This window comes from Miniopterus schreibersii (genome assembly GCF_964146895.1).
Source record: "Miniopterus schreibersii genome assembly, chromosome: 2".
Lineage (NCBI taxonomy): Eukaryota > Metazoa > Chordata > Mammalia > Chiroptera > Miniopteridae > Miniopterus > Miniopterus schreibersii.
This window is the reverse complement of record NC_138102.1, coordinates 137,513,692-137,540,210: the sequence shown is the minus strand read 5'-3', so window position 1 is coordinate 137,540,210 and position 26,519 is coordinate 137,513,692. Positions and strand designations below refer to the sequence as shown.

General features: G+C 39.6%; 1 long non-coding RNA gene and 1 pseudogene across 3 annotated transcripts in view; one reads left to right on the top strand and one right to left on the bottom strand.

The window, feature by feature from the left end:
- Positions 1–8,562, top strand: part of LOC308552923 — a 38,491-nt gene extending 29,929 nt beyond the window's left edge. Inside the window, exon 4 of one of the 2 annotated variants that reach the window (XR_013998157.1) lies at positions 7,020–8,562. This is a non-coding gene — a long non-coding RNA (uncharacterized lncRNA). The remainder of the gene's footprint in view (positions 1–7,019) is intronic. The other variant, XR_013998158.1, reaches the window with a different exon arrangement.
- A 14,517-nt stretch (positions 8,563–23,079) lies between these two features.
- Positions 23,080–24,063, bottom strand: LOC308553019 (U2 small nuclear ribonucleoprotein A'-like; annotated as a pseudogene). The gene is made up of 2 exons: positions 23,475–24,063; positions 23,080–23,232 (listed from the first exon to the last, which is right to left on the bottom strand). The product of its transcript is annotated as a U2 small nuclear ribonucleoprotein A'-like (transcript).
- Between the last annotated feature and the right edge of the window lie 2,456 nt (positions 24,064–26,519).

The following is a 26,519-nucleotide window of genomic DNA, read 5'->3' as shown; positions in this document are numbered from 1 at the left end:
TCTTGAGCAGCCAATCAGGTGTGTACCATATGCTTTTTAATGAAAAAGTTTATTTTTGCCAATGTCATGATTCTCACCATACAGGTGTGAATTCTGCCCTTTTATAAATTGCTTTAGGATGTGTACACAAAAACCAGTTTCTTTGAGGTTAGGCTGGAATGTTAACTATCTGGCAAAATTCAATAAGTCCAGCCAGGAAAACATCTAGCTAAACTTGTATAACACTTACAAACTCTGATTCCTTTTTACAAACATAATGTATTGACAAATGTATTAAAATAGATGGTTTTGACAGAGTTAGTCATGGACCACATTGCTCTGGGCAGAGATATCACAAAGCATCATTAGAATTAAAGAGGTGTCTTTATTTAAAACAAAATCTATTTAAATGGAAGTTTAGTTGACATACACTATTTTATTAGCTGAAGGTGTACGACATAGTGATTCAACATCTATCTACCTTATAATGCGATCACCACAATGAGTCTCATAACCATCTATCATCATACGAAGTTATTACAATATTGTTAACTATTTTCCTTGTATTGCACGTTACATCACCATGAATTATTTTATAACTGGACATTTGTACCTCTTATTTTCCTTCACCATTTTTATCCACCCACACCCCTGTACCCTCTGGCACCAGTTTTTTTTCTGTAGCTATGAGTTTGTTTTTGTTTTGTTTTCTTGTTTGTTTTGTTTTTTTGATTCCACATATAAGTGAAATCAGTATTTTTCTTTCTCTCCCTCATTTATTTCACTTAGCATCATACTCTCTAGGTTCATACACATTGTCACAAATGTCAAATTTTCATTACTTTTTATGGCTGAGTAGTATTCCATTGCATATATGCACCACCTCTTTATTCATTCATCTATCGTTGGCCACCTAGGCTGCTTCCATATCTGGGCTATTGTAAATAATGCTGTAATGAACATAGGGGTGCATAAATCTTTTCGAATTAATGTTTTCATTTTAAAAAATAAATACCCATATGTGGAATTGCTGGGTCATATGATAATTCTATGTTTTCCATAGTGGCTACACCAATTTGCAACCCCACCAACAGTGTACAAGATTTCCCTTTTCTCCACATCTGTGCCAACACTTGTTATTTGTTGATTTTTTGATGATGGCCATTCTGACAGGTGTGAGGTGATATTTCACTGTAGTTTTTATTTGCATTTTCCTGATAATTAGTGATGTTGCGCATCTTTTCATATGTCTGTTGGCCATCTCCATGTCCTCTTTGGATGTTCAGCTCTTTCTGCCTACCGTTCATTTCTCAAGTGCAATTCCTTTTTTGCATTTTTGAATCCATGTGATGGTTGAGCTATTTTGTTAGTTATATCTCACAGTGCATTTGAGGCTTTGGGACCTAAACTGAAAGGGTCAGAGTAAGAAAAACCTCCCCTCGGCAAGTGATTGTACTTTAGAATAGAGCCATTTGCATGCAAACTATTGACTTGCCTGCTCCAAGGTACAGGCTGTTTTTCTGGGTTAGCCCTGAGCTTGCTTCCGTCTGCCTTTCCATTGGAGCTCAGAGGTCTTTCAGGGCCAACAAGTTCTGTTATCCATGACCTTTAATGGAAACTAGTCCCAGCTCATATAAATTCTCAGAAACTGAACAGCATGACTTTTCCATTAAATTGCAAATAAGGATGAGTCAAAGAGGCTTGTACTGGTTAAACCTTAAGATGACTGGATAGCCAATAAATTCAAGGTAGAAAATGACGAGTTGGGACAAGCTTTTAAGAGAACTGTCATTATGTTTCTTTGACAAAACCAAAACTTGATGGAAACCTAGGGAACACTGTGCATAATCTAGATAGTAAAAACAAAGTCATAATCTTTTTCTTGTTTAAATGAGATGGGGGTGGCTGGGAAGGATGAGAGAACTGGGAGAACATGAGATCTGTATTTGGAACATGGAGAAATGTACATGGCAATATATTGATCATCACTATTTTAACTACATCTTGTAAGTTGACTGGTTTTTAGGGAAATAGAATTTTGTTTAGACCACTTGGTAATCTCTGGAAGAACAAATAATTTCCCCACATAAAGGCTTTTGATCATCAACTTCCATTTATGCTTTTGAGCAAATGCTATTTGCCTAATAAATTGCAGTATTGGTTTGAGGTATTGCCTTTTGTCATTGTGTTAATTATAAAGTTGGTTTATTATTAAGTAAACTAATCAAAAGCTTCCCTGAAAACCTGAGGGAGAAATGTTGAAGAAGGAGGTCAAGTCATTTGTGGATACTTGGCTGCACAAGTACTCCTCTTTTGCGGAGGAAGGCATGTGTTTGTGATGGACTTAGTAGTTGCCAACATAACCCCACCATCAAATGATACACTAAATCTTCAAACCCTTTGCTTTGGCTGGAAAATATATAATCAAAAAGTCAGGACTGCACAAAAGCTTTTAATTTTGATGTACTCCAATGTACCTATTTTTTTCTTTTGTTACCTGTACTTTTGGTGTCATATATAAGAAATCATTGTCAAATCTAATGTGAAGCTTTCCCCCTATATTTTCTTCTAAGAGTTTTATGGTTTTAGCTCTTTAGGTCTTCAATTCATTTTAAGTTAATTTTTGTATGTGGTTTATATAAGGTGAAAGTCTAACTTCATTCTTTTGCATGTGGTTATTTGGTTTTCTCAACACCATTTGTTGAAAAGACTGTTTTTTCTCCATTGAATGGTCTTGATACCGTCATCAAAAATCATTTGACCATAGTTTATAGTTTGTTCAAAGTCATACAGCTACTAAGTGATGAAGTTGGCTAGAATTTGAATCTGGACCCTGTGCTCCTGATTTGCTCTGTTTATCAATATTACTTAAAGTTCCACTCTTTGACACATTTTGAATATGAATCTGGCAGTTTGTGAATTTAAAATATATATGTATATTTATTGATTTCAGAGAGAGGAAGGGAGAGGGAGAGAGAGAGACAGAATCATCCATGATGAGAGAGTCATTGACTGGCTGCCTCCTGCATGCCCCCTACTGGGGATTGAGCCCGCAACCCGGGCATGTGCCCTAACCGGAATCGAACTGTGATCTTCTGGATCCTAGGTTGATGCTCAGCTGCTGAGCCACGCCTGGCCGGGCAGTTTGTGAATCTTAATGTTTGAGCTTGAAGACTGGGTAGTGCTTAGGGGAAGAAGACCACTGCACTGCAGGCAGGCCTGGCTTATCATAGGGAGAAGTTGCACTTCACTTGGCTGGAACCCACTCTTCCCAGGACAGCTCTCATCCCCCTACTTAGAAGCATTTAATCCAGGATTATAAAAAGAAGTTTAAAGCCAGCCGCACTGATGCATGTGAATTAGCTTCTTGGAAAGGATGACTTTTTTGCAAGAGCCAACAGGAAGACTGTAAATACTCAACTATTTGTGGAACATCTTTACTTTCTCAAAATTGCCATATCATAAATTCACCCATGGACACTAGTTAAACAATCATTTCCAGAACCCTCTCTAGATGAAGCAGGTTTTTCTGGTTCTCATAATCTGGTGAGTGGAGAAAGACCAAAGACCAGTTTATGCTGTTCTGGGAAAAGACATACAATGGCATATAGGAAGCATGATGGCCTCCTGCACTAAAGGAAATAGAGTTAACATTTTCACTCTGAATTTTCAGAGGCCACCACACCTGCAAATTAGAGTTGCTACACCAGAGTCACCTCTTTCTTTTCCCTTATTGCCCTTCTACCCTTTATTCTGTCTTCCCTCCAGATACATACTCTTACCTGTTAAGCCTATCTCGACTGTCAGTAAACTTCCTTCCACCTTCCTGATACATGTATGTTCTACACAACCTGATTTTTTAGGTCAGTCCCACATATAAATATTTATTCACTTGTTCCATGAATTCCAATGTATTTGTGAGTCTTCATGTAATGAAAACACAACCCCAATATATCCCCAACCTGATCCTTGAGACTTTCGCTTGGCACCTTACCTGCTAATTCTAAAATATTGAGGACAAAGCATCCTGTCCAATGTGCAGACTACCCCTGGCTATACCCCTGTCTCCCATGCTCTCTTTCACCCACCGGGTGGCCATAGCGATGCTCTCTGTCTTGGTGAAGGACAGGATGACCATCTCCAGCCTGTCTGACATCTGGCTCTTCAGCTGCTCAGCCCCCTTCTGTCAGACATGCAGCAAGCACCCTCAAGCCTCGCAGGTCCAGCTGCCTGCCAGCAGGTTCCCAAAGCCAGAGTCATAGCCTGTGATGAAGGTGGCTTACTACCTACCTCCTCCTGTATTAGCACAGAAGGTAGTAGAGGCCCGTGAGAATTGCCAGGGTATAACTACATGGCGGGGACCTGTCCTTCTCTTTATGAAAGAAGAAAATTCTCCTAGACTCGCTCAGATCCAGGTTATATTTGCCTACTCTTTATTGTTTTCTGCTTTACCTTTAAACTACTCGATTTAGTTATAAAGACTGCATGCCCTGGCTGCTGTGGCTGATTTGTTTGGGCGTGGTTGCACGCACCAAAAGGTCACCAGTTCCATTCCCCGTCGGGGCACATGCCCAGGTGGCAGGCGGTGTGCAGGAGGCAGCCAATCAATGATTTTCTCTCACAACAATGTTTCTTTCTCTCCCTCTCCCTTCCTCTCTCTCTAAAATCAATAAAAACATTTTTAAAAATACTCCAGAAAAAATTAATTTTTAATATAATTCTGAAGATTAGTTATTAAGAGGCCAGAGACCTTAAGGAATATGTTTGAATAATAGGTAAGCAGGATGATTCTATCAGGTTTAGAAATGAATATGAAATTCTCTTTTGGGTATTGTTGCTTTCAAAAGAAGTATTTGGCAAAAATTTTGATGTATTAGGTAAAGAAAAAGGGTAGTGAGGAAGTATTAGCAGCTTTAAGCATTTGGAAATACATATATCCTGATTCTTCAAAAACGAAGTCATCAAAATTACGAGTATTGCTATTCAAGATTTCTGGGCTGTGCCCAGCCCGGCATGGCTCAGCAGTTGAGCATTGACCTAGGATCCAGGAGATCGGGGTTCGATTCCTGGTCAGGGCACATGCCCGGGTTGCGGGCTGCAGCCAGTCAATGATTCATCATTGATGTTTCTATCTCTCTCTCTTCCTCTCCCTTCCTGTCTCTGAAATCAATAAGGATATATTAAAAAAAAAAGATTTCTGGGCTGCAGATTGGTTTTTCCTTCCCTTTTTCTTTCTTCTTAAGACAAAAATATACATATATTTAAGCAATTTTATAGAATAAAGAGCATAATTTGCAGTTAATTTAATAATATTTATCTGTTGTTTAATTCAATAAATATTTATACCCCCAAATGTAAAGACAGTGGAAGGGAAAGGTATATAAGTAAAATACACATTTAGAATCAAGGAAGGAAATAGAGAAATATATAAAAACTATTGTAAAAAGTAAGAAGTGATTACCAGGTGTTGGGAGGAAGGAAGAATAAAGAGGATTTTTAGAACAGTGAAACGATTCTATATGATGCTATAATGGTGGATTTATGTCATTATATGTTTGTCAAAACTCACAGAATGTACAATGCCAAGAGTGCACCCAAATGTGAACTGTAGACTTTGCATGATAATTTTGTGCCTGTGTAGGGCCATCAATTGTAATAAATGCAACATTCTGGTGTGGGGTGGTGATAGTGGGGGAGGCTATGTGTGTGTCGGGTCAGGGGCTATATGGGAACTCTCTGTACTTTCTGTTCTCTGCTATAACCCAAAAAGTTATCTAAATATAAAGTCAAAAGAGAGTGAGAAAGCTCTGGCCAGGTGGCTCAGTTGGTTGGAGCATTGTCCCACACACTAAAAGGTTGTGGCTTTGGTTCCCCGTCAGGGCACATACTTAGGTTTTAGGTTCCATTCCTGGTGAGGGTACATATGGGAGAAAACCAATTGATGTTTCTTTCTCACGTCAATGTTTTTTTTTCTCTCTCTCCTTCCTCTCTCTAGAATCAATAAAAAAGGTATCCTTGGGTAAGGATTAATAATAATAATTTTAAAAAGAGAGTGAGAGAAAGGTAAAAGCCATGAGATAGACCAAGATCAAAGGAGAGAGATTATATCTGGTTGGGTAAATGAAGCCTATGAATAACTTCCATAGGCCTGGGACTCCTCCAGAGAAACTTTAACTCATATCTCTCTATTAGAATTCCGGTTGGCGTACTTCATTGTCTTCTTGGCATCCCCATTACGCAGTATCACAGGTTCCCCCCAAATTCTTACCTTCTATAAAATATTAAATACAACATATCAAGTTTAACATCTCCAAAGAGAACTATTATTCATCTTCCTACCCCAAATTAGTTTCTTCTTAAATCTTTCTGATTTTAATAAATAACACCTCTCTTCCCAATTATACAAACCAGAAACCTGGGACTCATTGCTAACCCCTCTCACCCCCTCAGGCCCCATATGTAATTCATGTGTTGATGACGTGTGTCCTGATGATTCTGTTTCTAAAATAAATATAAATCTAGAATCCAATAACTTCTTTCCATTTCCACAGTTACCCTCTGTCCAGGGTCTCCATCACATCTAGTCTGAACCTTGCAATTGTCTGTTGTGTGGTCTCTGAATCCCACTTGAATTCCTATAGTCTTTTTTCCACCCAAGCATCAGAGTGGGCTCACAAAACTACAACTCAGGTCATGTTGCCCCTTGCATGGCTTCCCTCTGCCCTTAGCACAAACCCTCCAATCTCTCACACAAGTGATAAGGCCTTATAGGACAAGTCCATGTCTAGCTCAGCTCACACCCTTCTCCCCATTGCTCACTACTACCAGGGTGTGGAACATGCCAAGCTCTTTTCTAACCTCTTGACCCCTGTGCTGTTCCCTGCCCTGGACCCTGTTTTTCCCATTCTTCATCTGGCTAAACTTCTCATTCTCAGTTTTTGGTTTAAATATCAATACATCTGGGTTGCTCTTCTTCACCCAGGATATGAATTAGATCTACCAGGATAACCTCTCATCGTTCTCTTTCTTTATCTTTGTAGCTGACAAAGGATGTTCCACAAGCAGCAACATTCACCAAAGTGATATCAAAACAACATTGTGTTTCACCATAACTGCTTCCAACCAGCCAAAGCTGTTAATGAACTGTGAACTTTGAGCAAACGAGGTATGCTAGATCCTCAATGGACCTAAATGAAGACTCTCCATTGACCAAAGAACAATGGAACTTACCAATCACATATTGGCACAGGCTTCAATCCTTAATGCATAACCACAGTGAACTCCTTTTTAGCACATAAAGCTCTCTGACTTTTCTCTTTTGTGAGACTCTTATTGAATTTCTACACTGCTGTGTGTTCCACTACCTGTAAAGGCCTCTGTCCTTCTATCTACATGGTAGTTTTTATAGCTGAATGAAAGTTGTAGTGATATCTGAACTCACTAAACCAGCCACTAAAAGGAGCCACTTCTGCAGGATTTGGTGATTTCCTATTATTTTCATAGATTTTTCTCTTTGATGGTTGTTGTTTGTATGCATGTGTGCGTGTGTATTCCTACCCAGCTGTGTGCAACTGGGCTCAGTGTTTCTGGTGGAGGACCTCATGCATTAGCAAATTGGAAATTCAAACTTTGTTCTAATAATCCTATATATCAACCATGTTGGAATAAATTTACATTTTCAAAGCAAGTTTACAGCAGAACTATTTTCTTTTTAAAAAAGTGAAATTGGCCCGGCCGGGCATGGCTCAGCGGTTGAGCATTGACCTAGGATCCAGGCGATCAGGGTTCAATTCCCGGTCAAGGCACATGCCCGGGTTGCACGGGCTAGGCAGCCGATCAATGACTCTCTCATCATTGATGTTTCTATCTCTCTCCCTCTCCTTTCCTCTCTCTGAAATCAATAAAGATATATTAAAAAAAATAAAAATAAAAAAAGTGAAATTGTTTTATTTTAAAATGAAATGTATTTTATATTAATTACAAATTATGTATGAAATTATGTATGTAATAAATTATGTACATTACAAAAAATACAAAATACAGAAATTACAGAATAGTCATGAAGAAAAATAATCTACAATCCCACTAGCAAGAGATCATTATGATTTAAATTTTGGTATATTTCCTTACAGATTTCTTGATAATATTTATGTTTACATATTTGAGCTCATACTGTGTACACAATTATATTCTGTCTGTTTTCACTTCACATAAGCAATTTTCTATTTCAACCCTTTTCTTATGCCATAGATTTAATGGCTGTGTAATAGTTTATTAAGTAAAAAAATTTTTAACTACTCTGGGACATTTAGGTAATTATCAACTTTTCACTATATATACAATGTTCAATGAACATTTTTGTGCAAAAGGTGTCTCTCCACTTGTATATTTTGAAAGTATGGATTATAGGAAGTGAAAATGCTAATGCAAATGGTAAAACATTAAGGACCTTGATGAGTTTTCTCAAAATATTTTTTAAAGGATTGTACTAATTTACACTATCTGTTGAGTTTGATTAGTTTATCTCTAATTCATTGGCATGGAGTATTTGCATTAAAAACATTTTTTGCTACTATCATAGGTGAAAAATGCCTCAGTGTTTCAATTCACATATTTTGAACAGTCTTCAAAAGTTTGTTATTTTTACCTTTTATTTATGATTTCTGTTCTTTTCTACCCTTCTAAGAGAGGGGTTGATATTATTCTAATTAAAGTTATGAGCTTTTTAAATATTTTATGAATTAAAGATATTAATCTGTATGGGCCCTTTGTTTCCTCCTGGCCTTTCCCTGACCGGTCAAAGTCCAGACCCAAAGACTCCCTGCCAAACAAAACCTCAATTCTGGTTGAGCCCATTGACGTTTTGCTATAATCTCCACTACTGAGCTCTGCAATAGGAAAATTATATGTGGGAGTTCAGTGTTACTAAAAGTTCACAGTTGGTAGTGCCAGATGGGTTAGTACTTACTGGGGTGATCACTTCATAAGGTATATAAATGTCTAATTACTATGCTGTACATCTGAAACTAATATAATACTGTATATACACTATAACTTAAAAATAAATTTTAAGAAACGTTCACAGTTGGGGACCTCATCTGTCCAATGCTACTCCATGTCCCCACATAGGTTCCTACCATTCCCAAACTCCTATTTCACATGTTCACTCTCTTCCCTTTTTCTCAATTCCTACCACCCATTTCCCTTCTCTTTGAAGTTCTCTTCAAAGAGAATACCTTGCCTTCTAATTCACTGAGAAATCAGAGCCATCAGTCTGGATCTCTCTGTTTCCCTCTCTGTGTCCCACCAACTTGTCAGTAGCTCCTCATGCTTATTGGCTTCTCCATGGAACAGTGGGTTCCCTGGCCATTGAGCCACCCTTCAAGGCTCCTCAGTGACCCTGCCCTGATTAATTCTCTCCCTTCTCATTGATATTCTCTCTGTCTTCTGATCCCCTATTTCTAAGCCCCTCCTCTATTCCCAGTCTTTTCCCATCCCTGCTCTCCACCCCAAGGTCTTTACTATATAGATTGCTTTATGGCAGTGATTTTCAAGCTTTTCCATCTCATGGAACACATAACTAATTACTAAAATTCTGCCACACACCAAAAAATATATTATACCTTTTGCTAATCTGACAAAAAAATAGGTATAATTTTGATCCGTTCACACTGTACAGCTATTGTTGTGTTGGCTGTTGTCATTTTTTATTTGACAATCTAAGGGAAAAGAGGTCAGTGCTCCTGACTAAACAGTCGGGTATTGCATGTTTGAAAAATTCTTGTGGCACACCAGTTGAAAATTGCTGCTTTATGCTTTTACAGCTGATTTCTTTTCCTCCTCCTACCTGGCAGGTCTATGTCCATCTCTGTTCCATTTCTAAGAATATTTATACCTTGTTGTGGTAATAGATTGACTTGATGTTTCTGTAAAACAATTTGTCAATAAATAACAAGACTAAAACATGGCCCTTTGGTCACCCCTTTGTCAGATAAACACCATTTCCAGTTTGATGTACATCCTTCCAAACCTTTGTTCTTCATTTACACACGCTCACAAGCACACATACACTCAGAACATGGACAGTTGGGGTTTTTTTTTTTACATAAAAGTATCATTTTTTACATTCTGCAGTGTACTGCTTTTATTCAACTATTGCTTTTCAATCTACCCATATTAATACGAGTAGATCTTCCTTGTCCTTTTAACTTCTGCATAGTATTCTGTTAAATTGATATGCTATTTTTTAGGTTGATGAACCTTTGTTTCCTATTTTCCATTATTAGAAACAATTCTACAGTGAACATCCTCATTGTACATGTATGCAAATGATTACCTAGTACCTACCTAGAAATGGAATTTCTGGGCATATTTTTTGCCATCTATTTATTATTTATTTAGTTAAAAATTTGAATTAAAAAGTTAATAGAAAGTACATGCACATGGTAAAAAAAATTCAGTAAAAGAGGTGTACAATGAAGAGTGAGTCTTTCCCTCAGAACTGTTTCCTGGTTCATCCGTTCTCTTTCCTAGAAGAAATTACTATTGCTAGTTTCTTGGGTAACATATAGTTTTATGGTTTATTTTGTTATGTACCTTGTTTCTTATATCAAAACAATCTCAAACATACAGAAAAGCTGCAAATACAGTATAAAAAACTATTTTTGCCTGAATTATTTGAGACCAAGTTGCTAACATGATGCCACATCACCCTTGAATACGTTAGTTGTATTTCCTGCCAGGAAGATCATTCTACATAACCACAAGACAGCCATCAATATCAGGAAATCAACATTATTACATTACTATCTAATCTTAGATTCTACTTAAATTTTGACAATTGTCCCAATATTGTTCTTCATAAGAAAAGATCCATTTCAGAAGCACATGCTGTATCTAGTTGTCATGTCTCTTACTCTCCTTTGATCTGGAAGAGTTCCTCAGTCTTTCCCTGACTTTCATGACCCAAATACTTTTGAAGACTATAGACCAGTTTATGTGGTAGCACACTCCTCAATTTGGGTGTATCTGCTATTTCCTCATGGGTGGATTCAGGCTATCTCTGGTAAGACTATCACACAGGTAAAGCTATGTTCTCATTGCATCCTCTCAGGTGGTGCATGATTTCAATTTGTCCCATTACTGACAAGGCTCACTTTCATCAGCTGATTCAGGTAGTGTTGTCCAAGCTTCCCCACTGTAAAGTCACCTTACTTCCTTTGGTAATTAGTATTTTCTGGGAGAGGTAACTATGAAACTATGGAAATATTCTATTACTCATTAACTAGTTCATTAATATCGATAGGAACTCATGGTTTCCTATTTTCAATTGGTTACTTTCTATTAACATTAATATTTATTTTTGACGCTCAATTTGTCATTATTTATTTATTTATAAAATATATCATTATTGACTTCAGAGAGAGGAAGAGAGAGGGGTAGAGAGAGAGAGAAACATCAATGATGACAGTCATTGATCGGCTGCCTCCTGCACGCCCCCTGCTGGGAATAAAGCCCTCAACCCGGGCATGTGCCCTGACCGGGAATTGAACCCACGATCTCCTGGATCATAGGTTGATGCTCAACCACTGAGCCACGCCAGCTGGACTTCATTTTTATTTTTAAAAGTGTAGCATTACAGATAAAATTAAAGGCTCTTTTGATTGTTACCCCCAATTCTACTCTGCTTATGCTGTCTCCAGAAATAACCGTTATTTGATGTGTATTCTTCTAAACTTAAAAAAATAATTTTACACTCATACATATGTTCCTCCCCTGAAAATTTATACATTAATCTTTTAAATTTTACTCTCCATTTTAAGAAAAGCCACTGAGACAAGAACACTTACAGCTTGATGGAAAGTCTCCTCTTCCTTAAACAAGGTTTACTGGGAGCATTAGTCAGAACTATTGTTCATCAGTTACAGAAATCCAATTTGAAGTGGTTTAGGCAAAAGGAAAATGTATTGGCTTATATAACTGGGAAATCCAAGGTAAAGGGGCATTGGGCTTACCGCAAGGACACAAAACACATAAACATCTAGGCCAGCAGTCAGTGCAACTCCACCCAGAGCAGTGGAAGTAAAAATAACAGTAGTAGCAAGATATCCACATACTGACAATACACAGTCATAGGAAAGGGGGATGTGATAAACATCTACTAAGAAGAGATTTTGCAAATTCTAGCTAGTATTCCACAAGAACAAGTTTTTGGTTTGCAGAGTAAGGCTACCCACATTGTGCAATTCTAGGTGGCACATCAAAGGGTTGGGTTCCCAGCTTTGTCCAGAAGCATTCCAGTGCAAATAGAATGAAGAAACCGTGGGTAAAACTCTAAGATTTCCTTTTTATTGAGATTTAATTCACATACCATAAAATTTGCCCTTTTAAAGTATATAATTCAGTGACTTGGCAGATAATGTTCTGTTCAAAGAGAAGACATTTAAGGAAGAAAATGACCAAATAAGATTCAGGACCTTAACCTGTGTCATCAGGACACTGTCACTCTATGTTCCACTCTATGTTGTCCCTCTTAGTCAAGTTCTCCCGTTGACTGAGATGGTCAGGATGGGCAATAGTTATGCCTACATTTTACTAGCATTCCAAGTTTCCTAATCGTTTCAACATAGGTCCCAGGATTGACTCTTATTGGCTTGACTTGTGTCATAAGCCTATTCCTGAATCAACCATTGTGAACAAGGGGTAGAAATCAATATCCATTTTCTCCTTTTTTCATAGTGAAATCATTTTTCAGCATTAGGCATATTACTGCTCAGCTACAGGAATCATTTTCCAGGTTCCCTTCAATCTACATGTGGCCTTATGACTAAATTCTGGGTAATGGTATGTTAGCTGAAGGAATTATGCAACTTAAAATTCACAACCCCAAAGGAAAGGAGTATGTTCTCCTCCCTATTTTCCCTTTCTGTTTGTTCGAATGAAGACTTGATAATGAGCCATACTGGACCATGAGAACAAGGGCTTCTCTTAGAGAGGGTAAGGCAGCAAGGGCTAAGGAGCCAGGGTTCCTGATATCTTGGAGCTGCCATACATACCACCCTGGACTGTTTATGCTCAAACTACTGCAGAGAGAGAAATAACTATTTTAATTAAACTACAAACTGATACTTTAGATATCTGTTTTGTGACCGAGTTTACTCTTGAATTATGCAACTGCTAAGTTTTGCTTAGGGCATATAATTGACCTTCTCTATTTGATCATGCGATTTATTTGTATAGTTGAGAAGGCTTCTACCTGCCACTTGCACTTGCAGTTTTGGATTCTCTCATATTATAGGCATAGATTTTCAATTCTTTATTCACTATTTTTCTGTTTTTATATCTAAAGTAGCTATTTGATGAAACTAACTTTTTGTTTCCTTTTTATTGAGATTTAGTTCACATACCATAAAATTTACCCTTTTAAAGTATATAATTCAGTGACTTTTTAAGGTTATGCAACCATTACCACTGTCTAACTCCAGAATATTTTATCACTCCATAAAGAAACCCTGTACCCAACAGGAGGTACTCCTCATCCTCCCCTCCCATCAGCCCCTGGCAATTACTAATCTTTCTGTCACTATTGTGATGTTTCATATAAGTGGGATGATACAATGTGTAACATTTTGTGTCTGGCTTCTTTCACTTGGCATATTTTTAAGGTTCATCCATGTTGTAGCACATATCAGCATTTCATTCCTTTTCATGGTTGAATAATATTTCATTGTATAGCTGTCCACATTTAAAAAATCCATTCATCGGTTGATGGACATTTGGGTTGTTTCTACTTTTTAGCTGTTATGAATAATGCTGATATGAACATTTGTGTACAAACTGTTGTGTGAAGATGTTTTCAGTTCCCTTGAGTGTATACCTAGAAGCAGAATTGCTGGGTCATATGGTAACTCTATGTTTAACTTTTTGAAAAGCTGCCTAACTGGTTTCCAAAGCAGTTGCACCCTTTGGTGCAACCTAAATTTGCACATATTTTGGTATTTAATTTTATTGGCAGTTATTGGTATTTAATTTTATTGGCTTTGTATTTCATCCTTGATCTAGATAATAATTAACAGAATGTTTTAATATATATTCTGTGGTTGGGCATTTTCCTCTTCTGCTCTTGTAACTACAGAACCAGCCCAAACTGGTCCTATTCTATTTTTAACAAAATCCAGAGCCAAAGTTTACACCACTTTACCCATTTTATGAGTAACACTTGTGAACCCTTACCGCCTCCCCACCACCCTGCCATGGAACCAAAGGGCCGGGACATGACAGGAACCTGAGCACCAGAACCCTTTTAGAAGTGAAGGATCCATTGTCCAGGAAGGTCTGGTATTGAAACCTCTTTAAGATTCCATCCTGAACTCTGCATCAGAGAGAGATTTGAGCCTGCCTCCTGTAGACTCACAAATAAAGCTTTTTCTTTTCTCAAAAGCTGATGTCATAGTATTGGCTTCTATGCGCATTGGGTAGTGAGCCCTTGCTCAGTAGCACTTGTTCATTTTAACACATTGTACAAGTAAAATACGGTGCCCTTAAAATTTTTGGAGTGCGTCTTTGTGTTCCAGTATATGATCAGATTTGTGACATTCATATCTTCTTGATAACAGTATTTCTTTATCCTATTTGTCATTTATTTATTGCAATGTATAACTTGTGGGCATAAAACAAAAAAGAACCCTATAGTGTATAACAGATTCTGTTTTAAAATTTTTGCTTCCTAAATGATGTATTTTGATAGCCAAACTTTGAAAGACTTTTTTTTTAAAAAAAAAAATCTTTATTGATTTCAGGGAGAGGAAAGGGAGAAAGAGAGATAGAAACATCAATGATGAGAGAGTCATTGATCAAGCCCGCAACCCGGGCATGTGCCCTGACCGGGAATTGAACCCCGGTCGCCTGGATCCCAGGTCGATGCTCAACCACTGAGCCACGCCCGGCTGGGCAATAGCCAAACTTTGAAATCTTTAATTATATTTCTACCTATTCCTGCTTTCTTCTCATTCCTCTCCTCTTTATATATTGTATTTTGTACATAGTTGTTCAGGATCATTAACTTTTTGTGAAGTCATTTTTATCCTTACTGAGTGATCCTGTTTTTCTCCTTGATGATTTTGCTCTGAAATTTGATATTAGGGTGATTACACTTGACTTTCCTAAATTATACTGACATGATAGATCTTAGATCTCCTAATTATTGTTAATATATTTTCAAGTGTGTCTTGTTGCCAGCAAATATCCCTGGCAACTCTTCTTACATGAGAGCTAATCCATTTGCATTTAACGCTCTATTTGAGAGAGATTTTTATTGCCCTCCATTTCTATGGGTGTTTGCTCTCTCCATTCAGTTACGCAGTTTCGGTGGGAGACTTTAAACTCATTTTTCTTTTAATGTGATTATAAAATAATCTGTCTAAATAATTTATTTTTCCATGTCAACATCAAACACTTAAAAATAATCATCATAGCCCGGCCAGGCATGGTTCAGCGGTTGAGAATCAACCTAGGATCCAGGAGATCAAGGTTCGATTCCCGGTCAGGGCACATGCCTGGGTTGTAGGCTCCGTACCCAGTAGGGGGCATGCAGGAGGCAGCCGATCAATGATGACTCTCTCACCATTGATGTTTCTATCTTTCTCTCTCTCCCACTCCCTTCCTCTCTCTGAAATCAATAAAGATATATTTTTTAAAAGTTTAAAAAATCATCGTAATATTTTTTCTATAACTGATTATTACCTCAGCAAACTTTGAACTTATTTCTGGAGGTGATAAAAGGCAGAGATATTTTTGCAAGCTGGTCACCCAGACAGGGCACTGGCTGAATGGTGCTGGTGCCATAGGAGCTAGGACAAAGTCTCTATAGAGCTGGTAGTTAGATCTGTGGGGAGAAGGTGCCAGCTGGCTGGTGGTGGTATCTCTGTAAAATCAAACAGTTAAAATGAAAAAAATGATGCATAATAGAAGGAAATTCCAGTTGATTAGACATAAAATATACAATACAATCAGAAATGTAAAAGTTAAGTAGACCAAAAAAATGTTTACACAATACAAAAAACAGATGAACAATTTTAGAGTCTAAGAAATGTAAAATTTTGTCCAGCCGGGCGTGGCTCAGGGGTTGAGCATCGACCTAGGATCCAGGAGATCAAGGTTTGATTCCCGGTCAGGGCACATGCCAGGGTTGTGGGCTCAATCAATGACTCATCATTGATGTTTCTATCTCTCTCTCCTTCTTCTTTCTTTTCTCTGAAATCAATAAAGATATATATTTTTTAAAAAAGTAAAATTTCACTGAATTAAAAGAAATAGCAACTTAAGTGCTTTAAGATTAATGCTTTGTTTTAGGGCAAGTCAGACTCCTTAGTTGAGGCTGAGCAAAGACGTCAGGACCATTCATCTTCCCCTCAGGGCTGCTCACAATGCCTGTACCTCAAAAATGCTAAAATACCTTCCGGAGAGGGATGAGTATTGACTGTCAAAGCTCCTGGAAGAGAGATTACCCCCAGAGGTGAGCCTGCCTGAGGAGCCCAAACATGGTATCTACCATAGACGAGGTGCCAGGAAAACAGGATTCTTGCAAGCAGTCAAGAGTCAGAATGGCATCAGATTTCTCAACAGCAATGATGGAAGGCAGAAGAAAAAAGAGCTATGCCTTACAATTTCAGAATGAAAGGACTTTCCATCCTGGAGTTCTACACCCAGTCAACATCAATTAAATATGAACATAAAGACATTTTCAGATATGGAAATTCTCAAAAATATTATCTCCCATGCACCCTTTGTTAGGAAGCTACTCCAAAATGAGTGAATTAACCAAAAAAGAGGAAGACATGAGGAGCCAGGAAACAGTGGATCCAACACAGGAAAAAGACAAAAGGAATCTCTAGGATAACAGTGAAGGGAAATCCCAAACTGACAGCTGTGCAGCAGGTCTAGGGAAATCAGTCCAGACTGGAGCAAGGCCAGAGGCTCCAAGAAATTATTCTAGAACAGCAATTTTCAACAGGTGTGCCGCAAGAATTTTTCAAACATGCAATACCTGACTATTTAGTCAGGAACACTGATCTCTTTTCCCTTAGATTGTCAAATAAAAAAAGGACAATACAACAATTGCTGCTTGGTGTGAATGAATCAAAATTATACCTACTTTTTTGATCAGCAAAAAATATATATTTTTGGTGTGCTGTAAATATTTTTCTCCCAACCAAAGTCTCAGATCTATATGCAACCTCACCTACCCAAAAGGTCAATGTCAAATTACTTGGGAGGAAATAATTTCCTCCTTTGTGGGTAAATGTCTGGAGAGATTTAGACTTAACTATAGAGGTGGCTAACTAAACCAAACTCTGAATTATTGCCATTTTGAATAAAATTTGGGAATACTCTATAGCTATATAGTATTTTAAGTACTTAAAACATATAAGAGAATTTGGCATATTAAAGAACAATTTAGCCCCGCTGGCCAGTGTTGCTCAGTGGTTAGAGCATTGGCCTGTGCACGAAAGGGTCGTGGATTGGATTCCCTGTCAAGGGCATGTACTTCCATTTCCAGTTCGCTCCCCATCCCCAGTTGGGGCGTGTGCAGAAGGCCACCGGTCTCACGTTAATGTTTCTCTCTCCCCCCCTCCCTCCTACTCTTTCTGAAAGGCAATGGAGGGAATATCCTCAGGTGAGAATTAATAAAAAATTTTTAAAAAGAACAGACTAGTTATGCCTTGTAATTCTGATTTTTAAATGTATAATGATTACTTGTTAGATCTGTGATTTTAAGATAAAAGAAAACTGTGCTAAATTCAAAAACTGTATGAGAAGGATTAGGGAAACTTGACTTTGCCATATTTATATATTGTTATTTGATTTATAAGGCTTATTTAAGGTTTGCTCATCACACAATCAACGCACTTTAAAAAGAAGTTAAATATATTAAATTTCTAAAGCAGTTTAAAATTTTCAAGGGAGTTTAATTAGCAGAAGCAAATATTAATCAAACTTCCCCTTAAAAACTGACAAAATTTGGCACATTTTATGGGTAAAATAAGATCTCTTAAATGAACACATTATTAAAGAAAATATGTTTTTAATTACAACTTGAGTAAATCAGACATTAATTTTAATAATCAAAGTAGCCCAATAAAAGTCTTTCCTACTCATAAATGTCTTGCTCATGGATACACACACACTCACATGCACACCTGCAAATGTTATTCAACGTCTATCATTAAGAAATGGGCCTGGCCCAGCCCGGTATGACTCAGCAGTTGAGCTTTGACCTAGGATCCAGGAAATTGAGTTTCGATTCCTGGTCAGAGCACATGCCCGGGTTGTGGGCTCCATCCCCAGTCGGGGCCATGCAGGGGGCAACCAATCAATGATGACTCTCAATGTTTCTACCTCTCTCTCCGTCTCCCTTCCTTTCTTTGAAATCAATAAAGATATATTTAAAAAAAGAAAAAGAAATGGGCCTGGAGCCCAAGAGACCCTGGTTACTGATCTAACTCCCACATGAAACAAAGCATTCAAATTACTCAAAAAAAAAAAATAAGCAAAAGATGAGAATATGCACTTTGGAAAAGAGAAAAGCATCAATAAACATATGAAAAGATATTTAACCTTCCCAGTGGTTAAAGAAATGCCAAGTAAAACAAAAGTGACCTTGCAATGACCAAGTGTTTTGATTTTTTCCCCCCTCACCCCAGAATATGCTTTTTATCAATTCTAGAAAGGAGAGAGAGACACACACACACAGAGGCAGAGAGAAACATTAATTGGCTGCCTCCCGTATGTGCCCCAACCAGGGATCGAACCCAAAACCCAAGTATGTGTCCTGACCAAGAATCAAACCTGCTACCTTTTGGTGTATGGGACATCCTTCTAACCAACTGAGCCACACCAGCAAAGGCTTGCTTGGTTTCGTTTTAATGTACATGTTCATGGTTATCAAGAACAGAGACTTGGGTATACACTGACAGTGGGAAATAAAGGCAATTTTGTAGTTTATAAAAATATTAATAATCAACATAAATTATGCATACCTATTGGACCAGCATTTTTATTCTCAAAATTTTATCCTAAAATAATAATAAAATAACATCTTAAGCGTTTAACCACCTTGCAATGCTGTTGATAATTGCTAAAAATTGGAAAGAATGCAGCCAGCCAAGAATAAATAAAATGTGGAATATTAATAGAATAAAAATTATGTGATCTAGATATGACATGAAAGATATTTAGTACTTAAATACATATAAAGAGAAAAAAGCATATAAACACTGTGACCCATTTTTATTTTTTATTTTTAAATTTTTCAATTACAGTTGACATACATTATTATATTAGTTTCAAGTGTACCCCCAGTGATTAGACATTACATAACTTAGTAAGTGATCATTTTGATAAATCTCCCACCCATATGACACCACACATAGTTATTAGAATATTATTCACTATATTCCCTATGCTGTACTTCACATCCCCATGACTATTCTGTAACAACCAATTTGTACTTCTTAATCCCTTCACCTTTTTCACCTATCTCCCCCACACCTCCTCCCATCTGGTGACTGTCAAGACTCTCTGTATCTGAGTTTGTTTCTGTTCTGCTTGTTCATTTTGTTTTTAGATTCAATTATTGATAGATATGTATTTATTGCAATTTTGTTCATATTTTTTGCCTTTTCTTCTTCTTCTTCAAGTAGAATTTTTAACATTTCATGTAATACTGGTTTGGTGGTGATGAACTCCTTTAGCTTTTTCTTGTCTGGGAAGCTCTTTATCTGTCCTTTGATTCTAAATTATACCTTTGCTGGGTAGAGTAATCTTGGTTGTAGGTCCTTGCTTTTCATCACTGAATATTTCTTGCCAATCCTTTCTGGCCTGCAAAGTTTCTGTTGAGAAATCAGCTGACAGTCGTATGGGTGCTCCCTTGTAGGTAACTAATTGCTTTTCTCTTGCTGATTTTAAGATCCTTTCTTTGTCCTTAACCTTTTGCATTTAATTTAATTAAATTAATTAATTAATTAATTAATTTTACTTTTTAAATTTATCTATATTTATTGTTGAGAGTATTACAGGTATCCCATTTCCCCCCCCAATTGATCCCCTCCACTTCCCTCCCACCCCCTTCCCAGGCCTTCACCCCATTATTAACTGTGTCCATGGGTTATGCATATAACTTCTTTGGTTAGTCTCTTCCCACCCTCCACCTCCCCTTCCCTCTTTGCTCTGAAATATGATCGTCTGTTGCATGCATCAGTTTCTCTGGATCTATTTAGTTCATCAGATTCTTTTGTTCATTAGCTTCTTCTTAAAGAAGACCCTTCAACTTTTCCTGTAGTGCTGGTCTGGTGGTGATGAACTCCTTTAGCTTTTCCTTGTCTGAGAAGCTCTTTATCTGGCTTTCAATTCCAAATGATAGCTTTGCTGGGTAAAGCAATCTTGGTTGTAGTTCCATGTTTTTCATCACTTTGAATATTTCTTGCCACTCCCTTCTGGCCTGCAAGGTTTCTGTTGAGAAATCAGCTGACAGTCGTATGGGTGCTCCCTTGTAGGTAACTAAGTGCTTTTCTCTTGCTGCTTTTAAGATTCTCTCTTTGTCTTTAACCTTTGGCATTTTAATGATGATGTGTCTTGCTGTGGGCCTCTTTGGGTTGCTCTTGTTTGGGACCCTCTGTGCTTCCTGGACTTGTAAGTCTATTTCTTTCCCCAGGTAGGGGAAGTTTTCTGTAATTATTTTTTCAAATAGGTTTTCAATTCCTTGGTCTCTTTTTTCTCCTTCTGTCACCTCAATAATACGAATGTTGGGCCTCTTGAGTTGTCCCAGAGGCTTCTTATACTATTTTCATATTTCTGGATTCTTTTTTCTTTTTGCTCTTCTGGTTGGGTGTTTTTTGTTTCCTCATGTTCCAAATTGCTGATTTGATTCTCAGCGTCCTCTACTCTACTGTTGATTCCCTGTAAATTATTCTTCATTTCAGTTCCTGTAGCCTTCATTTCAAATTGGTACTTTATTATGTTATCGATTTTCTCAGTTATTTCCCTAACAGTCTGCTTAAACATCCTTATAACCATTATTCTGAACTCTCTATCTGTTAGCTTGCTTGGATATATTTCATTTAGTTCCTCTTCTAGAGATTTCTTCTGTTCTTTCCTTTGTGACATGTTTCTTTGACTCCACATTTTGGCTGCTTCCAGACGTTTGTTTCTATGTATTAGGTAAAGCTGCTTTGTCTCCTGGAATTTGTAGAGTGGCTTTGTATAGTAGGTGTCCTGTAGGGTCTAGTGGCTCAGCCTCCCCAGTCACCTGAGCTGGCCTTCTAGGTGCACCCCTGTGTGGGCTGTGTGGATTGTCCTGTTGTAGTTGAGCCTTGGTTGCTGTTGGCTTCCCTGGGAGGAACTGACCCCCAGGCCAATCAGCTGTGAGCAACTACAGCCAGAGAGCTGCTGTGCTGGAGACACCCTTATGGATCAGGATTTACTTAAGTGGAGCTTTGGGGTTCACCAAGTGCGCCCCTTGAGTGTCACTTGTGAATGTGGTAGGGTTGTAATCCAGTGTGGTTGAGTCTGAGCACCAGGTGCACTGTCTCTGGGGCCTCCCGGGAGGTGCATAGTCAGCCCAGGGCCACCCATCATGAGCTACACAGCAAACCATAGTTGGCTGCTACTTGTGCTGGGCTTGGAGGTGTCCAGGAGAGGCCAAGCTATGAGCCAATGCAGGCTGCCACTAGTGCCAGGCCTGGGGCCACTTATCAAGCCGTATGGGGCACACTGCTGCTTGTTAGAGACATTTTAGGAAAGTCCTAAGCATGAGGCTGGAGAGGCCACTTGCACAGAAAAGCCCCTGGAAATGGCCTGGATGAGCTGCAGGTGGGGAGGGGCGGGGCCAAAGGTGTGAGTCAGGTGCTGGCGATTCAAACATGGCGCCTGCCTGCCGGCTGTGTGTGGGGAGGACTCGCCAAAGGAGCCATGGTCTCAGCCAGCCTTTCTGCCTGGAGGGACACTGCCCCTCCACCTCTCGCCCCGATTTCAGGCACGTTAGTTCCTCCCCAAGTGCCCCAGGTCCTTTCAAGCTGCTGCCCAGCGCTGGGCTCAGAGGGAGCGTCTGAGTGAGTCCGTGCACGGGCCCTTTAGGAGGAGCTGCTGGGGCTCCTGCAGCCTCCGCGACCCTCAGGGACAGTCCCCGCTGGTTTCACAGCCTGAAGTTGTGGGGACATCTCTTCCTGGCCCTGGAGCCCTGGGCTGGGGGCCTACTGTGGGGCTGGGACCCCTCCCTCCCTCCTCCAGGAAACCTCTGCCCCCGAGACTCCCTTCCGGGTTTCAACTGCAGCACCGGGTGTGGGCCTGCGGCCGCATCTCTGCAATTCAGCCCCGATCCACCCACGTCTGCGCCCCTCCTACCGCTCTCGGTGCTTCTTCAGTTCCCTGGTTGTAGGGCTTCTGTTCAGCCAGATTTCAGGAGGCTCTGGGTGATGGTTGTTCTGTATTTTAGTTGTAATTTTGATGTGGTTGCGGGAGGCGACGGGTGCAGCTGCTACCTACACCATCATCTTGTTTCTCCTCCCCTTTTGCATTTTAATTATGATGTATCTTGGTGTGGGCCTCTTTGGGTTCATCTTTTTTGGAACTCTCCATGCTTCCTGGACTTGTAAGTCTATTTCTTTCCCCAGGTAGGGGAAGTTTTCTGTCATTATTTTTTCAAATGGGGTTTCAATTTCTTGTTCTCTCTCCTCTCCTTCCAGCACCCCATAATGCAAATGTTGGTATGCTTGAAGTTGCCCCAGAGGCTTCTTACACTGTCCTCATTTTTTTTTTTCCTTTTTGCTGTTCTGGTTGGGTGTTTTCTTTTTCTCTCTCTTTTTATTTTTATTTTTTGCACAGTGAGTGTCCTTTATTTTTACTCTTTATAGAAAACAGGCATTTAGATCTCAAAATTTATATTTTAAAATGACCAGCAGCAGTTTGGAGCATTTCGACAATACTTATGAACTCCTCTTTGCTGACACAAACAAAGCTATTATTTTATATTCAAAAAGCAAGACTTGTCCCAAGTGGACATGTTGTACATCCTACATTCTGTGGATACTCAGGCCATGCTGCTGCTCAGGACCCATTTGTGACTGTGTCTTCTTCCATCTCCTATTCACCATCATTGGTGGGGCCTGCTTTGCATTCTCTGCCATGTATCTGATCTGACTGCAGCAAGCCCTTCAGCAGCTTCACTTCAGGCAGAGTTGATGTGTTTGCTATAGCATTCTTTTTTTTCTTTTTTAAAATATATCTTTATTGATTTCAGAGAGAGGAAAGGAGAGGGAGAGAGAGAGATAGAAACATCAATGATGAGAGAGTCATTGACCGGTTGTCTCCTGCAAGCTCCTGACTGGGGATCGAGCCGGCAACCAGGGCATGTGCCCTGACAGGGAATCAAACTCCGATCTCCTGGATCCTAGGTCAACGCTCAACTGCTGAGCCACGCCTTGCCAGGCTGCTATGGCGTTCTTGATCAATTCTACATCCCCTGGAGATGGGCCACCTTTATTTTTGTCAATTGGAAAACCAGCACCTGGATTGAAAGTGTTGCTTCTCCTGGCAATATCACTTGTAAGATGTGCACCCCATTTGCCCTTGAACATTTTCTCTGCTTCCTGATGCTCTTTTAGTTTCATATTCTGGAAATCCAGTGCTCTGACTCGTGGAACTTTATAAATTACATATAGTCTATAATGCTTCTTATTTTTTGCAAGATTTCTTAGAATACTTAGCTAAGTCAGCGATTTAAGAGATGCCAAAGGGTCCAGATCACCCAGTTCCACAAGAGTGTTGTTGGTGAGAATGAGCCTGATCACATCCCTCACCTATATGACATATTCTATTATTGTTCACCAATAATGTTTTCAGTCTTCTCAACAAAGGAAAATTATCCAGTTTCCTGATTTCATTTTCAGAAAAATCAATGGCACTGGTCTAAGGTCTCACCAGATTTTCAATGAAAAGAATTTTATATCCCTGGAGGTCCAGTTCGCAGTCCCTCCCAGTATTGTTGTATTGCACTGTCTGCTCGATCAGCTCCACCATCAGCTTCACCATCCTGCCGCCTCCTGCTGATTGGGTGTCTCCTGTTTCCTTATCTTCCCAATCTCTGATTTTATCCTCTGCTTCATCTACTCACTGTTGATTCCCTGTAATGTACTCTTCATTTCAGTTAATGTATTCATCAATTCTGAAGAATGAAGCACCTAAGCTTGTTCCTTTTAATGTTTTCTAGTTCCTCTTTTATGTTTCTTCTTTGTTGAAGTTCTCACTAAGTTCTCACTACTCTTCCGCTAAGTTCACTGAGCATCCTTATAACCAGTGTTTTGAACTCTGCATCTAGTAGATTGCTTGTCTTCATCTTGTTTAGTTTTTTTTCTGGAGTTTTGTTCTGTTCTTTCATTTGACACATGTTTCTTTGTCTTCTCATTTTGGCAGCCTCCCTGTATTTGATTCTATGTATTAGGTAGAGCTGCTATGTCTTGCAGGCTTAGTAGAGAGGCCTTATGTAGTAGGTATTCTATGGGGTCCAGTGACACAGCCTCCACGATCACCCAAGCTGGGCATTCGAGGTGTGCCCCCATGTGGGCTGTGTACACCCTCCTCTTATAGTTGAGCCTTGATTGCTGTTGGCATGTCAATGGGAGATATTTACCTCCAGGCAGGTCAGCTGCAAGGACTGGCTGTGACTACCAACCTCCTACCTCCGACCTGCCCACCCCATAGAGCAGGACTTACTTCAGCAGGGCTCTGGTGCCCACTGAGTCCACCCCTTGAGTGTGTCACTTGTAGAGGTGGTTGGGTGGTGGTGCTTCAACGCGGTCTGAAGCTTTCCACTGGATGTACTGGCTCTGGGGTCTCTAAGGAGGAGGTGCAAGCCAAGGTCTGCTGCCACCTGTGTTCTGCCTGGGGCCACCCAGCATGAGCTACAAGGCGATCTGAACATGGCTGCTACTTGTGCTGGGCTTGGAGGTGCCCAGGTGAGGCCAAGCTGTGAACCAAGGCCAGCTGCTGCTAGTGCCAGGTCTGCAGCCACATAGCAAGAGGTACAGGGCTCAATGAGGCTAGATGCTGCTTGTTTGAGAGATTTTAGTAAAGTCTGAAGCATGAGCCAAATAGGCCATTCCCCAGTGGAAAAGCCCTGGAAGCAGCTTGGGTGAGCCTGAAAGTTGGCGGGGGCAGGATCTCAGGTAATCACCAGGGTGGGGCAAAAGTGTGAGCTAGGTTGTTGGAGTCTCAAATATGGTGCTCACATGCTGGCTCTGTTGGGGGTGGGCTCATGAAAGGAACAATGGCCTGTGTCAGCACTTCTGTCTGGGAGAAAGCTGTCTCCCCAGCTCTCACCCTGATATTGGACTCCTCTGGTGCCTTTTGAGCTGCTGCCCCAGGGATGGAGCTCAGAAGGAGCAAGTCTGAGTTAGTCCATGCACAGACCCTTTAAGAGAAACTGTCTGGGACTCCAGTAGCCCTACATCTCACTCAGTCTCAATCCCCACTCTTTTTTTACAACCAAGAGTTATGGGGACTTCTCTTCCTGGCACTGGAATTCTGGGCTGGGGGGCCTGGTGTGGGGCTAGGACCCCTTGCTCCTCAGGGGGGACCTCCACAGCTGAGATATTCCTCCTGATTTTCATCTGTCACATGTGGGTGTGGGACCAGCCCATTCCCTGTCTCTACCCCTCCTACCAGTCTATATGTGGCTTCTTTAATTCCTTAGTTGGAGGGCTTCCATGCAGCCAGATTTCAGGCAGTTCTAAATGATGGTTGTTCTATAGTAGTTTAGTTGTAATTTTGATGTGATCGTGGGAGGAGGCGAGTATCATGTTTACCTACACCACCATCTTGATGGAAGCTGTGACCTATTTTTAAAGCATATACATGCATAAAGAAAAGTCTGCATGTATGGTCAGAAAAATATTAATAGTGGTTATCTTTGAGTGATAGAATTATGCTTATTATTTCCTCCTTTTTGTTATTCATGTGTTCTAATGTCTTAGAATGAGATATTTTTCTTATATAATAAAGAAAAACAATAAAAGGGTGAACTTATGTGTGCATGTGCATATGTGTGTGTGTGTGTGTGTTGCTTGTTTGTTCATTTGTTTTAAGGCATGAACAAACCTAAGGTAAACTAGGAAAAAAAGATGAGACCTCAGGATCTCACTTGGCAGGTAATGTTTACTGAAGGTATAATCGAGCACTCCCTTTGACATAAACATAAACAACATAAACAACATTGCTATAAGGGGCAAATATGCCTGACAAATGTACCTATCCTTCATGAGGCAAATAACCATGTGGCATTCATCCCCCAAACATAATTAAGCATTTCCTATGAGCAGGGCATGATGCTATGGGTGGGGTGCAGAAATGAAAATAGTGTCCCTGCCTTCAAGGAACATAGTCTATGGAGAAAGATCACCAGGCACAATGATATTAAAGGATGGTAAGCATGCAAGCTGTGGGAGTTGAGAGGACAGTCACCTCACATGGGAGGAATTCAGGGCAGGCCT